The sequence below is a fragment of the Lissotriton helveticus genome, chromosome 8, assembly GCF_964261635.1.
Source record: "Lissotriton helveticus chromosome 8, aLisHel1.1, whole genome shotgun sequence".
NCBI classification, from domain to species: domain Eukaryota; kingdom Metazoa; phylum Chordata; class Amphibia; order Caudata; family Salamandridae; genus Lissotriton; species Lissotriton helveticus.
The window spans coordinates 1,225,859,365-1,225,878,103 of record NC_136069.1 but is presented as its reverse complement, the minus strand read 5'-3'; the positions used below and the strand labels follow the sequence as shown (position 1 = coordinate 1,225,878,103).

Here is an 18,739-nt window from a genome sequence, read left to right as displayed (position 1 = left end):
AAATTTAAACTGGGTTGTATCATCTTTAAAGCCCTGGCCGGGCTCGGCCCTGCCTTCATCTCCTCCCTCCTCCATCATTACTCACCATCATGCAACCTTCGGTCTACCCACCTTGCTCTGCTCACGACGCCCACCTTTAAACGCAAGAAGCATGGTGGGCTCAGATTCTCGTTTCTTGCTCCTTCCTTCTGGAATGCACTTCCTTTGGAGTTCAGACTTACCACCTCCTATGTCTACTTTAGATCTCTTTTGAAAACCTATCTGTTCCGCAAAGCACATGATTAGGCTTCTTCCTTTCTTTCCCCCTCTCTGTTACCCTCACTTCTTTCTGTCCGTCTCCTTTTGCCCATAGCGCCAAGAAACCGTTGGGTGTATGTGCGCTTTACAAGAATTTTAACATAACAAAGAAGTCCCTTTACACGAAGGTGAAAACAACATGCCAATGCCGAGACTGCTTACGTGATCGGGAGTTTCCGAAAGTGCGCCGGGGTCACACTGGTACGGTACCTGAAATCAAGTGCGATGGAATTTTGTAAACAGTGCTCATAGGTTAAAACATTGGCGTATGTCTGTGGAAATTCAACTTACGGGTGTCCAAAACGGTCTGCGGTGTAGGCGTACCGTAACATACGGGGTCACAAAGATGGCTGGCTTAGATGAACTAAGCCAGGAGAAGACCCCCATTTGAACGACCAGTACTCCCAAGAATGACACAACACAGACAAGACAGTGCAATACCCTCAACATCAACTAATACACTAACGGTTAGCGTTCCTTTTTTAGAGATAAGCCCAACTACTACAGAAGAACCAGGAGGGGGTGCAGGAAACATCGTCCAACCGGACGCAGTGGCAAAAAATACCAGGATTCGGAAAACGTAGTAATAAATATATCGAAACAGACGATCACAGATTTTCAACTTAAAGTGCTACAAAAGGGTTCTTCATACGTCACCACCTATCATTCAAACCTTCTGGAGGCACAAGTAGCCATTTTTTAAATTTGTTAGATCGGTCCGATTACGAAATTTTTTCGCCAACATAGTGGAGAAACCAGAAGAACAGAAGTCACCTACCAGCCACAAAGTAATTGATGCATTTGAAAAAGTAGTCTTGAAAGACACTGACATTTTTTTTAAAGACCCTCTCCCAAAATCCACAAACTTGGCCAAAAAAGAACTTGAGGCTCTGAAACAACTGGCGAACAACAAGTCCATTACCATACGTCAAGCAAATAAAGGGGAAGCCATGGTGATCATGGACACAGATTTTTACCTCTCGAATTTTAATGAACACGTTAATGACACAAAATACCTACACCAAAATGAGCATGGACCCTACTAAAGAATTTGCTCGAATCCTGAACAACATCATTGACCAGGCTGTGGAAAAAGGGACCATCGGTAATAGAGAAAAAGAGTTCCTTATGAAGAACAATCCTGCATTACCCTATGTATACATGATTCCAAAAATCCATAAACATTCTACAAGACCTCCATGCAGACTAATTGTTTCCACGTTTAACACCATTCACGAACCGGTGGGACAATACTTGGTTAAACATTTTCAACCAATAGTACAAAACATGACGACCTACATCAAAGATACTACACATTTTCTCAATATCTTAAGTGAAAACCGACTCAAATTCACACCTGACATGATTTTGTGTACAATAGACGTCAAATCATTGTATACATCCATTCCTCACAATCTCGGGTTGGCATTAGTGGCATCCTTGCTAATGATGATGCACATGGATGAGAATCTAAAAGAATTTTTGAGGGACCTTCTTCATTTTACACTGTACCACAGTTACTTTGAATGGGAGAATGATTTTTTTTAATCCAAGCCTCGGGAACATCCATGGTGAATTGTGGGGCACCGACATTCTCGAATATATTCATGTATTGTTTTGAACAAGAACATATCTTAAACCAACCAGAATGGATCTAGAATCTCGTACTATACAAAAGATACATAGACGACATCTTCATCCTATCGAAAGGGACCGAACAAGCGTTGGTTGAAGCCATTGAAACACTCAACATGGTCAATGACAAAATTGGCTTCACACACAACATTGATAAACACGTCATAACCTTTTTGGATGTTATGATTCATAATGAAAATGGAGTCCTGACGACAACGGTTTACACGAAGCCCACAGACAGAAACAATTTGTTGCACTTTAAAAGTTTTCACCAGCCAGATTTTAAAAAACATCTCCCATACTCACAGTTATTAAGACTCAAGCGTATAGCATCTACACAAGAATCATTCGAGGAGAAAATGAACATTACCATCGGGAAATTCAAAGACAGATCCTATCCTGAAACAATTCTTGAGGAAGCCAAAAACAAAGTCATGAATATTCAGAGAGACACATTACTTACTCCCAAAACGAGACAAGCAGGAGAACCTAGAATGACTTTCATTTCCAAATACTCAACCAGGAGCTTCAACCTAAAAAAAAACATCTTGAAACATTGGTCGCTACTTACCTTAGAGGATGATTTCAACTGAATTTTCGCAAAACAACTGAGATTTGCGTATTTGCAAACCAAGAACATCAAAGAAATCCTTAACAAACCAGATGAAATTTCCAAACAGACATACAAAGGGACGTTACCCTGTCACAACTGTGGCAACTGCAACGCCATAATTAAAGGAGATCATATCATGCACCCCAATAAGGGAACATCGATCAAATTGAAAGTAACAGCGACGTGTAACAGTAGTAACCTCATATATATGATCAAATGCCCATGCGGATTGGCATATGTGGGTAAAACAGAGCGAAAAATAAAAACCCGTTTCATCGAGTACAAGAGCAATGTACGCACAAAAAACTCCAAATCTCCGTTGGCAAGTCATTGCAACACGCAGAATCACAATCCCAGTCAGTTACGTTTCTTAGTTTTGGAACTGGTTAAACCACTGCCCGGAAGAGACAATACCCAGTATTTATTGCATAGGGAAATACATTGGATCAATTATTTGAACACTACCCAACCAAAGGGTTTGAATGAAAGGGTGGATTTACATTGTTTTCTTTAACAAATTACAATTACTCAGTGCTATTAATGTTGTGCGTTTGTAACGTTGAGGATGTCATCATCACACAACATTGTTGCTTGGACAGATATTGTTTGTTTATTATTTTTAACATTTATGACTGCCTTTGGATAATGTGCTTCATGTTTTACAAATCGTGTAACCATCAATGACGAATTTGTATGCACCGTATTTCACATGCTTTATTAATGAATTTTTGGGATATTGAGTGGTATTTAGGGACTCCGTGTATCGTGTTCTGATACACTGTATTTTACATTGTTTATTCCCGATACTGCTAAAGAACATTCTCAGGTCGTTCACCGCGCTTTGTTTATCCTTTATTTTATTCCATCACATTACATTTTGTCTATACACATTGCATTTCTTTTGAACAAACTTTATTCATTCAAAACACCCAGGTTACTCCTTGCGGGATCTTTCTTTTAATCTCCCCGGCTAGTCTTTCCTATCACGTTCACGTCTTGTTTCTATGTTGAATGTACGTCACATGAGTACACATTCTTGCCATTCACCCTTGCGCGTCATGGCGAATCACCTGACAGCACACCACTTTGCTACCTCATCCGGAAACTGAAAAACGTAAGTGTTTGAGGAGATCGGTGATTTGATTTAGTTTGTTCCTATGATTCCAGAAAATCCCGTACATTCCTTACAGCCACAGAAGACCCCATCACACGAGCCACAGAGTCGGCAGTGTCCATGCCCGACTGAATCACCTGACGTGCTGCAGCTTGCAAATCAGAAAGGACTTCCAAGATTTTGGCACGATCTTCCTCCGGCAAATTCGGGGCTAATTGCACAACAGAGTCCATCAAAGCATGGATATATCGTCCAAGAAGGCAAGTTGCATTAGTGGACTTACGAGCCATACTTGCAGAGGAAAACACCTTCTTTGCAGCTTGTTCCATCTTTTTAGAATCCCTATCACCCAGAATGGTAGGGAAAGAACCAGAAGACTGCTTCGAACAAGAAACCTGGACGACCAAACTTTCCGGCGTAGGATGCGATGATAAAAAAGTCGGATCACCAGGGGTAGGCCTGTACCTTCTCGAGATGGAACAAGAAACTGCAGGAGCAGATAAAGGCTTCTGCCACACTTCTAGGATTGGTTCAGTTAAAGCATCCGTAAAAGGATGCAATGGCTCAGAAGTTGACGAAGATGTGTTCAGAACTTCTGCAAGAATATTAGACTTGGATGTCGGATGGGGACCTGGTAACACACCCGAAAGACATAGTGGAACGATTTGCCGACTACTTTGAAAGGGTGTACTCCCCCTCTACTAGCTACACAGGAGACGATTCGCGTCAGCTCCTTGCAGACAGTAATGTACCGTGCCTCTCGGAGACAGATAAAGACGCTCTGGAGGCTGACCTGTCACCGTAGGAAATAGGCAAGGCTTTAGGGCAACTTAAATCAGGAAAGGCTATGGGACCTAACGGGGTTCCGGTTGAGTTTCTGATGGCAACAGCCTCTTTAATCATACCACATCTGAAAGCCATGTATGAAGAGAGCTTAGAAGGGGGCCAGTTGCCCGTTGACCAGCGCCTGGCCACTATAGTAGTTATTTATAAACAAGGAAAACCGAGCGATGATTGTAGCTGCTATAGGCCGATCTCATTGATAAATGTGGAGACAAAGGTATTAGCGAAAGTTCTGGCGAATAGATCAGCGACGGTTATCACTTCTTTAGTCCATCCAGACCAGTCTGGCTTTATGCCAGGGCATAACACGGCTCTCAATTTACAAAGGGTACACAACGTCATGGCTAGACGACCATACATAGAGAAAGACGCGGCGATATTATCCCTTGACGCCTCAATGGCGTTGGACTCCATAGAATGGCCATATTTATTCGAGGTGTTGCAAAGGGCAGGGCTAGGCCCCAAATTTGTGGCTTGGATACGCCTCCTATACACAGAGGCATTAGGACAGGTGAGGGTGAACTGTTTTACTTCCCGGGCATTCGAATTTCGTAGAGGTACGAGGCAGGGATTCCCGCTGTCCCCGCTGATCTTTTCCCTTGTACTGGAGCTGCTCGCGGAATGGATACGTAGAGACGTGATGGTACGTGGCCTGCGCTGGGCGGATTATGTGGGAGACCATATTTTGCTCTATGCGGATGATATCCTTCTGTACTTGGCGTACCCATACAGGTCGATCAGTCTTGTCCTTGACATATTAACGAGCTTTGGTAAATACTCAGGGTTTGCTATAAACTGGCGCAAGTCAGTCCTTTTTATGCTGAAAGGAGAGGTACCACGTCTCCCAATAGAATGTGCAATAACGGTAGCCACTGACGGTATTCGATATCATGGGGTCTTTGTAACCTCGGACCCCACCTGCTTTTATGACTCAAATTTGGCTCCGCCTTTGGCTAGATTGCGTGCAGATGTTAAACATTGGAGGACCCTACCCTTGACGCTTGTGGGAAGAGCGGCGCTTTTTAAGATGCGGGCAGGTCCTCACTTCCTTTACGTTCTCCACAACTGCCCATATACATTTCCAGATTCCTATTTTAAGGCGATTGAGGGTGAGATCACCACACTGCTATGGGATGGAAAAGCCCCTAGGATTGCTAGACAGAAACTGACAAAAAGTTGATATGATGGCGGCATAGCCCTCCCAGACCTACAGCGCTGTTACTTGGCGGCGCATCTGGTTACTGTCAATCATTGGATATATTACCCCCCGGATGACTCAGTGTATGCTCTGGATAGATATCAGACCGATCGCTCCGTTTTTTTGGGCGCACTGTATACCACAGATAAGAAAAATAAAGGGAGGTTTTTTGGGCCGACTAGGCACACGCTTGACATTTGGTGCATAGTCTTGTCTCGACTGGGTTGGGCAGACACCTTATCATTGGCCACACCACTTTGGGTCGCTCAGAAGTTGGGGAGACTGGGATATCAGCCCGGGTTTGATAAATGGGACCTCATTGGGCTGTCCACAGTGGAAGATTTGGTAAAAAAGGGGGCGATTTTGACCTTTAGTGAGCTCCAAGGCAAGTACCAATTGGCTCAGGGGGGAAATTTACTGATACCTCCAAATCAGGCACGCGTTACAGGCAGCCTTTCCGTCCTTTACTGATATACCGGAATCCTCCCCTCTAGAGGACCGCCTGCTTGACGGACCTTTTAGATCGAAGGTGATTTCCTTAACACATAAAACATTGAATAAGATACCTTCTTAAAGCTCAGGGAGCGCTGGCAAGATGATGTAGGCCCTATAGAAGATGAAGATTGGCAGACAGCCCTTATGTCCCCCCCCGTGAGGCGGCCATCACTCAGAGATTCTGCCTGATCCAACTGAGAATACTTCACCGCTCATACATAACCGGGAAAGTATTGGCAAAAATAGGCGCTAAACCAGACGATAGGTGTGGCTAGCAAGCCACGTTTTACCACACATTGTGGACTTGCCCAAAGGTACGCTCCCTCTGGGAGGGAGCCACGACGTATATGTCCACTGCAGTAGGGAAAGAAATAGTTCTCACCCCACGACTAGGACTGCTAAACATCTGGGAGGCCACTGACCTAACGGAAACCGAACAACAGTTCACTACACTGGGTTACACAATGGTGAAAAGAGAGGTGGCTAGGGGTTGGGGGGACAGAGCCCCACATCGTGTCACCCTATGGGGCAAAGAAATGGACCGATGCATGCTAGCGGAGACAGAGGTCTATAAGGCAAGGGGGTGCCCTAAGAAATGGGATAGGAAGTGGTCCCACTAGAACAGACATAGGGTAGATATAGGTATGTCACCCACGGTAGAAATGGAAATGCGCAGGCAGGAAAGCTTGGTGAGAGATGTACCTTGAAGCTACTGACTTATGGTGACTTGTAATTTTCTGATGTTATTCTGCATTGTGTCATTCAATCATGTACTGTATTAATTCGATTTTTCTCAATAACCAATAAAACATTTTAAAAAAAAGAATATTAAACTTTACCTCAGCTGAGGGAAGCTGAAGACCAAGTAAATCAGCCGCCTTTCTTATGACAACATGATATGGAGCAATGTCCTGTACAACAACTCCACTTGCAGATGGAAGATTATATTCAGGAGAAGTATCAAGGTCACTAGCTTCATGAAGACCTTCAAACTCATCCATAGAGTCAACAATCTGCCCTTCCTCCTGATTCTGTGCATATTCCTCCTCTTCGAGGAGCCTCTGAGCCTCTCTCCTAGAACATTGTTTAGGTATAGGCGTTGGTGGAGCCACACGCGGCGCCGGTGAAGACATCAACGGCGCGGACAGAGGTGCCTCCACTTCGAACCTCAACGTCGATCAAACTCGAAGCGGCGCCGACTCAGCAGCCTAAGGAGTCCGAGGCGCCGGAGTGGAGGATCTCGGCGTCGGGAAATGCCAAGCCGGAGTCGACGGCAAGAATGGCATGAAGGGTGCCTGGGTTTGAAATTGAGGAACACCCAGGTTAAAGACCAAAGGACCCACGGGCCCAAACATCGCATTGAGAAAATGCGAAGAATCTGACCCAGGAGCAGGAAAAGGAGGATATGGATCCGTACCTTCCTGAAGTGGAGTCACCTGAGGTCAAACTGGAGGCTGCGGAGCTGGGGGCGGCGCCCGCACAGGAGAAGCCACCCGGCCTGGAGAAGACTCACCAGGCGCAAGGGGATGTCGCTGGAGCCAGTGAATCTTCATGCTGCGAAGAACCTTTAGAAGCTGGCGACCCTGGAACTGGAGATGGAACCGTCGTCACCCGAGGAGAAGGAGATGGAGAGATAAAGTCCTTCCTTCGAGGTTGCTCAGCCAGAGTTGATGACCTCGACCGTGAAGCCCTGGCTTTCGAAGAACAATGTTGAGAGCCATGTCTTCTCTTAGATTTCTTGTGTTTCTTCGACTTCGAAGTATGAGAAGAGGAAGACTTCGCCCTCTTCCGACCTCTCTTCTCCTTGTTGGCTTTGGCCATGAACAGTGTTGCTTCACGCTCCTTAATTGCCTTTGGAATCATCTTCCTGCAGCTCCTGCACTCTTTGACGTAATGGTCCGAAGATCAACACTAGAGGCAGTCATCGTGCGGGTCCGTGATTGACATATGCCCGCCACACACTCTGCATGGTTTAAAACCCATCTTCTTAGAAGTAGCCATCTGTAACAAACAATCAAGAGATACAAAGTTTTCTTTGATGAAAATGAGAGCCCCTAGAAAAACCATTAAGCGTCGACGGCGCAGAGAAAAGGGAACTGACGTCAGCACGCCGACGAGGTCCTTTTGTGGCTCCGATGACGTCACACGGAGCCCGCGAGCGGAGCCTGTCTATTGTGACGTTCTCCTCGACGTGGGAGAGCTAGGAAATAATTTCCAGCGGAATGCTGGCGCAGGGGGTTTTCAAAAGGTGAGGAATCCACAGGCAGAAGTATCCATCAGAAACATTGTTACCGAAGGCAAGTAACTTGTTTTTACAGTCTATTTCTAGGAAGTACCTAAAAAAGATGTGCACTTTGATGTTTACGGAAACGATGTTGGCTACAGAACTAACAGAACCCAGTGTCATTAAGACCCAAATGATTTTGGCTACCTCTGACTTGTCACTCTATCTCAAGTCTGTCCATAGTAGTTGTCATAAGTTTGTTTTGACACGCTTCAGACTTGATACCCTTCATCGTTTGGTAACCTATACCATTACAAATGATTGGTCTGAAAATTTACCCAAATGCCCATTTGACAATTTATCAGCACAAAGGACTTCACGACAACCTGTTCTTTTTTTCTTTTTTTCAAGGATTTGAGAAAATATTTTATATTACTGTAGGAAGCTGGCTCTGTATATACTATACCAAAGTAAGGTATAGTGTGCACAGAGTCCAGGGGATCCCCGGAGGTATAGCAAAGGCTAAATTAGATATTCATTCACAGCTCTCTTTGTGGTAATGTGGTCGAGCAGTTAGGCTTATCAGGAGGGTGTGTTAAGCATTAATTGTATTTACTCAATCAAGGCTTATGGCACACACTCAGAGACAGTCGTATACAACGAGGTAAGTATAAATATATATACTCATGTCAAATGCAAAACTTTACAAGGAAATAAAGTTGTGGTTGAAATTGCAATCGTTACAGGTTGGTATTTTCTTTTTAAAGCAGTTTAAAATACATAGGGCCACATTTATCAAGCATTTTTGTGTTCGCAGATGGGCCAATTCTCAAAATCAGGCCATTTGCGAAAGCAGAAAATGCTTTTCACATGTATCAAACCCTATTTTGCGATTCAGTAGCCTGATACCGAATCGCAAAATGGGTTTGCGATTTGGTATTTGAAAGGGGCATGTTTAAGCCATCCCTTCCAAATAACAAACCGTAACGGTATGTGTGAATGTTCTGTGACAGTGAAAGCGGTTGCAAAACATTCGCATTTTCGCGCTCAGGATTGCCAAGCTGGATATTGCTCGGCTTTGGAAGGTAACTTCTCCGCCGACAATGGGGATATGGCGCAGGGCGCTTGACACTTCCATGGGGGCAGAAATAGTAGTCTTCCAAGCACGGGGATGCCCACAAAAGCACAGGAAAATTTGGTATAGATGGGCTACCTAATAGGGTATAGATCTTCCGCATATCCCTTGCAAACCCCTTAAGTATCTGCTCCTATTGGTTGTTAATGGCCATTTCATATGATATTATGTCTGATTTTTATTCTTACTGTGTACATGTTGTCAGTAATATCTGCCAATGCTGGGAGGGGGGGCAGTCAGCGTGAAGTTTTGGTTCTTGCATATGTTCTGTTCGCAAAGTGTATCTTACAGGTATCCCAAATTGTGTAACATGCTATCATCCTGTATACAATTGCTGTATGTCGGATACTCACTTGCAAGGTACCTTGAAAACTCAATAAAACAGGGTTTAAAAAAAATTGCATTTTACCACCAACTTTGAGTTGGTGGTAACCCATTCACAAATGGGAAGGTGTCCCCAAGGGAACCCTCCCCCTTTGTGAATGTGAACGCACCCTGTTTTACTTTACGGAAACAGGCTGCATGTGAAAAAAAAGATTGCTTTATTTAAAAGCAAATGCGGACATGGTGGTCTGCTGACCCCAGCAAGGCACCTTGCCTGTGAGTTTAGCGATTCCTAGGGGGTCGCAAATTGCGATCTTCCTCATTAATATAAATAAGGGAGGTCAATTTATGCCCCCTATGAACCGCTATATGAAACTCTTGGAGTTTCATACATTTGTAATAGCGATTACCTAATTGCGATTCGCTGAAAATCACAATTAGGTAATCTCTTAAATGTTGATACATGTGCCCCCTGGAGATTACTTTTGGATTAGATCGACTACGCGGGGCGATATGCCAAGATATCGCACCGTGGATCCTACAATACAAGGGTAAGTAAGACACCTTTTGGTTTAAAGCACAGGTACTTTTCTTTCATACAAACACAGTTCAACACAGAACATTTAATCTGGAAAAAAACTCATAACATTGTTTCCTATGGGGAATTTTAACGGTCTATAAGTAAGTAAACAACCTGAAAGTATAGCTATTGGGGGTTAGGAGCAAGGTTCCCCAAGGTCCAGTTAGGCTCTCACATCGCACCACCAGCAGCACTAGGGCGGCCGAGTGCAGAGTGCATAGGCTCAATGTTAACGAATGGGACTAAGCGGCCATCGATTGAGGATGGCTTACGAGCAGCCCACTCCATATGGGATCAAAGCTCCTGGGGTTAGGATCAGCTCTGTAGGGACCAACTATTCGCATAGGAGCTGCACCACCAGTGGCACTGAGGCGGCCAAATGCAGAATGCCAAGAAGATGTTGGGAGCCCTGTGGTTTGCAATGGAGATCTCCGGCTAGAAAAAATTGCTGCAGGTTTGGACAAGAAAGTTTCCTGAAGGTGACCACCAGCAAGAGAGGTACGTTGGGTTTTTGGGGGATGCCTGGACACCATCGGTTGGGACACCCAAGGCTGTGGGGCGTCTGGTGCAGGGGTGTCTTGAGACGTTGGATCTTCTTACCAGCTCCAGTCACGGTTGGGGTGGAGCCTTCAGGTTGAGGCTGCAGACGTCAGATTGAAGCTCGAGGTAGGTCGGGGATCACCAGATCCCAAGTAGACCTCCTCATGGTGTTGGGCCACTCTCATGCCTTCGGGCTTCGGGTTCAGAACCGAGGAGTCGCCTTTATCAGGGTTCTGCGTTTGAGTCTTTGGTTGAGTATATCCAGTGCTCCGGGGAGACCGAGTTTGTGAGATGAATGCAGGGCAGGTCCTCTGGATTCTGGGGGGGCTGATGGACATGCCGGGGTTCTGCTGTAGGCAACTCTGAGTCTGGATAGGCATGTAGGGCTGGGGCCAAAGCAGTTGGTGTCCTCTTCTTTCTGGGTCATTTTGGCTCTTCGGTCCTTCTTCTTTTTTCCTCGAATCTGAGGGGGCAAGGTTCAGGGTCGCCCCTATATACACAATTTAGGGCCGTTTACAGAGGTGTGCAGGTCGGAACCCATAGGTCCCTCCTTGGGGTGAGTCCACCCCTTATTACGCCACCCTCCAGTGGGATAGGGGCATGAACCATTGTCTTTTTGGCTGGGTCCCCTCATCATCAAGATCGAGGGGACTGAGATGCGTGCTCCACCTCGCCTCCCCCACCTGATGGGTGGGGTTGGCAAAGGTGGGCACACCTCCCCCCCAGCTTGGTTTTTCTGCCGATTCTCCTGCTCAAAGTGGGGGGGGGGTCAGAACCGGTGGGAGACAGTTTCTGCGGGCAGAAAAAGGCAGGGACAGCTTACAAAGGTGACAGGCCCTTGAAGATTCCCCTTTGTGGACCCAGTGTAGGAAGCTGGCTTTGTATATACTTTACCAAAGTAAGGTATAGTGTGCACAGAGTCCAAGAAGTCCCCAGAGGTTTAGCAGAGGCTACATTAGGTAAGTACCAACAGCTCTCTTTGTGGTAGTGTGGGCGAGCAGTTTTGCTTATCCAGAGCGTCTGTTAAGCATTTATTGTATTCACTCAATCAAGGACGGATATACACACTCAGAGGCAGAATCAGGACCAATTAGGTAAGTATAAAAAGATATACTAAGGTTTTTATTTTAGAACCTTTTTTTAAATTATTTTTTTTATTTTAGAACCAAGCAGGACTTAGCACAGGTTAGTAAAATATACCTTCAAATGCAAGACTGTTCAAAGAAATGCATTTGTGCTTGGAATTACAATTCTTACAGATTTCTATCACTATTAAATGCAGGCTGTACTATACAGTAAATACTTGTAAATTACTTTTGAGTTACTTTAGATTACTTTTGAGTACTGGGGTGTTATGCCTAGTTACCACACCCTAAGAGTTCTACATACAAATGTAAGTACGTCCATTCATACTGTGCAATTGAATTCACCTTTCTCCATACATCAGAAAGTACACACTTAGAACAATTTTAAGCCCAAATATTATAACACGGGATCCTATGCGAATAAAATGGTTATCGGTTTTGGAGGTAAGTACTTGGGTCACAAGGGTGAGTTTTGAGGGTTAGGATCAAGGTTCCCCAAGGTCCAGGTAGGCACTCAATTTCCACCACTAGCCGCACTAAGGCGGCCGGGTGCGGAGTGCAGGATGTCAATGTTAGCAAATGGGGCAACTCGGTTGGGGGCTGCTCACAGGTAGGCCACTCTGTCTTGGGAGACAAGCTCCTAGGATTAAGGTCAGGGCAAAGAGGGTCCCAGGTCAGGCCTAAGTCCACTCCACCAGCGGCGCAGGGGCGGACAGGTGCAGAGTGCTTTGTAGGGGTCGGGAGCCAAATGCAATCCTATGGAAATTGCCGGTTTTGGTTTTTAGCTGCAGGCTTGATCCAGGAAGTCTTCTGGGAGGAACCAACAGCTAGGCAGGTAAGTTGAAGGACTCGGGGACGTAGGTGCACTTCTGGTCCTCTTCTCCAGGGATCAGGGTGGCTGTATGCAGGGGTGCCTTTTGAGGGCAGATTTCTACTTTCTGGGCCACTTGCGGTTGGTGGGGTCTCTGTTCAGAGGCTCCAGGCGGCATCAGGGAGCCCTGGGGTGAGGAGTCAACCCACAGTGGACTCTGATTCTGCTGCACTTTGGGACTTCTCTGGGACCGGTGGGCCACTTGGACCCAGGTTCTAGGCGACGGGTGCAATGGTGGTTCCAGGCATTGGGTTTCTTGTCTTCAGCAGGCTCGGAGTCTTTCTTTGGAGATTCTTTTGAACAGAGATGCTGTTCATAGGAGATCCGGTCTTTGTTGAAGGCAGTCAGTCCTCCCAGGACAGGTTGATTTTTCGTGCAGGATCTCTGGAAACTGCAGAAGGGCCGGTAGGGCTTGGGCCAAGTCAGTTCTTCTCTGCAGTCTCCTCTGCTGTGTGTCTTTTGTCCTTCTTCGTAGGTTGCGGGAATCTCCTTTCTGAGTTCAGGGCTGATCCCTAAATACTGTATTTAGGGGCATTTTAGGGGTCTCAGGTTAGTAGTCAATGGGCTACTGACCTTAGGGTGACTACATCCTTTGTGTGCTCATCCCACGTGGGTGACTGAACACAATCCCTAATCCTGTTTGGAGAGTGCCTACCATCTGCAAGATGGTGGGCACTGAAGAGTGGGCTTCACCTCGCCTCCCCCACCTGAGCGGTGGGATTGCCAGAGGTGGGCACACCTTCTGGGCTGTTCTAATTTTACCCACCTGTCTTCCTGACGAAAAGGGGGTGAGACAGGAAGGGGGCCTGCTCTTGATAGCAGGGGAGGCTGGAGATCACGTTGCAAAGGCGGCAAGACCTTTGGAATTCCCCTGCCACTGATGGCTCTTCGTGACCTGGTGTAGGAGAGTAGGGTCTGCTATCCTATGGTCACCCCAATTTTTGCTTTTTGCTTCACTGGTTTTCGACTTAATGTGGCTGTGGGCCTGCTAATCAGACCCCCAGCCTGCTGTTCTCTCTCTAAATTCACAGACATGTACTATAGGTACATAACCAATTTGGTAGTGGACACCTTGTCAGCCCCTATCCAGTGCACACTAGGTGCCATGAGCATAGGTGCATCCAAGGCCTACCAGGGGCTGCAGCATATCTTTTGCCACCCCTGGCTGGTACGTAAATCGACACAACTGGCTGTTCCCACAGCTGAGGCAAGGTGGTGTACTCACCCCTTGCTTAGATGTAGTATACCTATGTCTAAACCCATATCTGGACACATCTATACCTATCAGTCACTCCTATGGCAGGCCTTTACAGTCCTGGAGGCAGAGTGCTTGGTTTTATGTGAGATGGTGCTCTAGCATGAGCTGAGCCTGACTGCAGTGTTGGGACCAATTCCTTAATGCTGTTCCAGTGATACTGCCATACCATATACTCTTAAGTGCATTATAATCCTTAAGGTTATTGCAACTCTGGTTTGGCTTTATCAAAACATGTCGTGTTTGGTGTCATACACATTGGAATACTATCCCCTTGCCAGTCCTGGTGATGGGGATAGCATCCCACCCTTCTAGAGGGTGCAGGCATGTTACTTTACTAAAACGCGGTTAATCCTAACCAGAGCCCCAGCATCACAAAATGGATGCTGCTGCCACAGACACATGTCTGGCCTCCTGCTGCTGACCGAAACTCGGCAGAGGACGCCTGGACAAAGGGTTTTCTGTCACAGGGAGGTGTCCCACCACCCCAGACAGGAGATAGTGGATTGTAGCAGGGAGGGTTGAATGAAACTAGACACTGCCTGGGGTGCACAAGGTGTCCCTGGGCAGATTCCAGTCAAACCGGTTCTGGGGCACTCCTGCCCCAGTCTTGGCGCGAAGCTGGACAAAGGGAAAGGGGTGTAACCACCCCCCTCCCAGGTTCCACCCATAGGAGGGACCTAGCAGGTAATCCAGCCCCCAGATTTGGAATATAGGTGGGAGCAGTGCCAATGCACATCAGATTATCCTGACAAACTTATGAAACGAAACTCTGGACCCTTCGACATCCCACTCCTCGTGGAAGACTGAAGAATCTCCCTTGTGGTCAAGGAGTGACCACCCTGTGCAAACAGGCACCATCCAGCACCTCGACGTTTGCTTTGTTGCAGTTCCCGCCGAAACTCGAGCGACAGAGATCGACAAGACCCAGCATGCCTGCCTTCTAACAGCCCGATCCACAGTCCCTGCAGAGATGAGACCCGTGGAGGCGACCTGAAGCGTGGGAGCGGCCATCTTGGAGAAACAACGAAGCGCTGACCGTGCAGCATCCGAGGCCCCCTCGAAGCTGTGCATTGGAGTCTGCGAAGCTCCAGCCCCGAGCAGCTTGTGCACCGAAGCTCACCCCTCCACACTTGACGAGTGCTGCGTGGGGCCCTTTTGCATATTTCTGCGCGACGCGTTGGTCCAGTCACTTGCCTGTTGGCTAGTGGCCCCAGTACCGACGAAACCTTGAATTTACACAGCTAGTCTGGTTGCTCCAGACTGGCACCAGCTCCCCTGAAAAGGAGCACCCGCTCAGACCTTGCTGGTCCGAGTGTTAAGCCATCTTCGATTTCTGCGTGGGTTGCATTGGCCAAGGCCTGTTGACTCCGATCTTGAAGCCGACACCGCCGACAGCGAGAGCCTTCGTGGGACAGCTCGTGATTCACGCCAGGACATCCTCAGTGCCCCAGAGACCACGTGGCAGCTGAGAGAAGCTACACGACATCGACCTGATTGCGCCAGACATTGCCTGGTTCCTTCCTGGTCACTGGCTAGTGACCCAGACTCTGTCCCCTCTGCTTTCAGGTACTCTACAACTTCGATCCACCCTTGGATCGCACCGGACACTTCTCTTCTGGACGCCTGCAGCATCTTCATCTCCAGGCACCCTAGATCTTCGTGACGAAACCCGACACACCTTTGCACCTGTGCACCCGCTTCCTGTGGGTGAGGTAACTCTTGAACGCCGGTGCTCCTGTAGTGTTTTACACCTCTAGTGTCTAAGTCTAAAGTTTTGTCCTTCTAGGCCAGTCGGAAGACTCTTAAAACTGTAAATCGATAACTTTTACGCACCATTGACTTTGCATTGGTGCATGCTTGTGCTTTCTGCACTGCACCCGAATTCCGCGGGCTACTCCCGCCCTAACTGCTGTTAGTGCATCGTAGTCCAAGCGATTCCCAAGGCCCTAGGCCTTACCCCAGATTGATTAGTGACTGTTATACCACTTTATTGATATATGGTTTGAGTGGCCACCGGCCTCATCCAAAACGTGCAACTTGTCTATGTTTAACTGTGCTTTTATTTAAACGCTTGTGCTTCATTGCTCATAAAGAGTAGTGGGGATTATTCTAAGAATAAATACATATATTTTGATAATATATAACTTGTGTGGTGTACTTTCATTTGATATTACAGGTTTGTATATGGTAAAACAGATCGCTTTACTCGCCCTTTGAAGTTAAGCCTTTAAGGCTGCTAAGTCCATGCTACCCCTAGGATAGCTTGTCTATAAGGTTGACTTACAACCACCACCATAAGGGATTGTTTGGACTGATATAAGGTGCCCCCAGAACTGGAGACATCATACATCAGGCCAACTTCTCACACCTGGGGAGATGTGAACACCTCCGCCCAGCAAAGACTTTGTTTCTGGGCTAAGGGAGTGAAGGCTCCCGCCCCAGGGGTCCAAAAACTTGTCTTTTGGTGGCAGTTTACCACTCAGGTAACCCATCAGAGGCTGGTTATCTTTCAGGGGGCTTATCTAAGATGCCTTCTGAGTGCATTGTATAATAAATACAACACTGGCATCTGTATGGGTTAATTATGCTGCAAGTGTTTACTACCAAACTTCCCAGAATTCAGTAAAGCCATTATGTTGCTGTGAAATTCATAATGACAAACTCCCAGACCATATACTCTTTATGGCTTTACTGCACTCACAATGTCTAAGAATAGACTTAGACACTATGGGGGTACAGTGCTCATGCAACTGTACACTCACCAGTGGTATAGGACACCCTGCTAGATGGGTGTCTTACCTATACCATATGCAGTGGTTTACAGGCATAGCACTCAAGTATGTGTACCATGTCGAGACTTCACTTTTCTCTGCACCAAAACACACAGCCTGCAATGCAAGTGTGTGTGTGTGTTAAGGTACAGGACCTCTAAGAGTGGAACAATATGTGCTGCAGCCCTTAACGGCCTTCCCTGGTCACCGGGCCCTTAGTACCCATGGTGCCATTTATATGGGGCTTACGTGTGGCCAGACTGAGGATACACAGGTACTGATTTGGGAAAGAACACAGGCCCTTGGGACCCTGATTGGCAGGGGCCCTGGGCACATCAAGTCACAGTGTATCAGAAATCTGGCAAAAAGTGAGGGGGTTACTGCAACAGAAACCCACTTTCCTACACCTACCCCATCCTGGGGAAGGAGGCATGACACCTCTGCCCAGGATGGGCTTTGTTTCTGGACCCAGAGAGCGGAAGCCCCCTACCCAGGGGTCCAGAAACCATTCTGGTGGTGGCAAATGGTGGGCAACAATTCATGAACCACAACAGGGGTGGTCGTTTTACCGGGGGCATCTCTAAGATGCCCTCTGAGTGCATTTTACATTAACTCCCACACTGGCATCAGTGTGGTTTAATGTGCTGAGAAGTTTGCTAACAAACTTCCCAGGATTCAGTATAGCCATTATGGAGCTGTGGAGTTCGTAATGACCAACTCCAAGACCATATACTCTTTATGGCTTTACTGCACTTACAATGTCTAACAATGGACATAGATACTGTAGGGGTACACTGCTCATGCAACTGTACCCACACATGTGGTCTAGTGCACCTTGCTAGAGAGTTGACCTACCTAGGCCAAAGGCAGTGGGTTGCAGGCATGGCACACAATGTGCCATGTCGACTCTTCACTTTTCTCTGCACCAAAACATGCATCCTGCGATGGCAGTGTGTGGGTGTCAAGGTACAGTCTCTAAGAATGGTACAATAGGTGCTGCAGCCCTTAGAGGCCTTCCCTGGTCGCAGTGCCCTTGGTACAGGTGGTACCTTTTACAAGGGGATTACCTGTGGCCAGAGATGTGGCAATTGTGGGTTCAAAGGTACAGTTTGGGGAAAGAGCACAGGCCCTGGGAACGGGATTGTCAGGGACCCAGAGCAGCACATCGAGTCAAAGTGCATCAGAAACCTGGCAAAAAGTGGGGGAGTTACTGCAACAGAAACCCACTTTCCTACAATGACCCATTTTTTGTGGTTTAAATTTTAAGCAATGTTGCTTCGCCTACTTGTTTTTAAAATCATTACCGACCTTACCGATCTTTTGTTATGTGGCCAGTTACTTGTGTACAGTTTTACAACGCAGGAAAAACTTGATTGCCTAGATTGGTTTTAAGATGGTGGCATATATCTGCACTTTTTTCACGCTTTACACTTAACATGTCTGGCTAGTTGTGCCTAATTTTATAAATCTGTAAATGTAGATTGATAAGGTGCAATAACGTTTTATATTTTGTTTTCTTTTACGATTTGTTAACATGATAGCGAATAACTGAACTTTCACTAAATGCACTCTGCACCTAACATGTCTGGTCGGTCGTTCACACTTTATATTCTTGTTAATGTAGGCTGATATTGTGCAATAATATTTTATATTCTGTATGCTTTTTTTGTTTTAACATAAAATCGAATAAAGCAGATTTTGATTTGATTTGACATATTTAGAGCTGATCAGTGTTCTTAGTTCTTCATTGTAGACA

At 46.5% G+C, this 18,739-nt stretch overlaps 1 protein-coding gene across 2 annotated transcripts in view; it reads left to right on the top strand.

The window, feature by feature from the left end:
* The window catches only part of LIPT1 (lipoyltransferase 1), a 133,572-nt gene that overhangs the window by 113,291 nt on the left and 1,542 nt on the right, over positions 1-18,739 (top strand). The window lies entirely within an intron of this gene.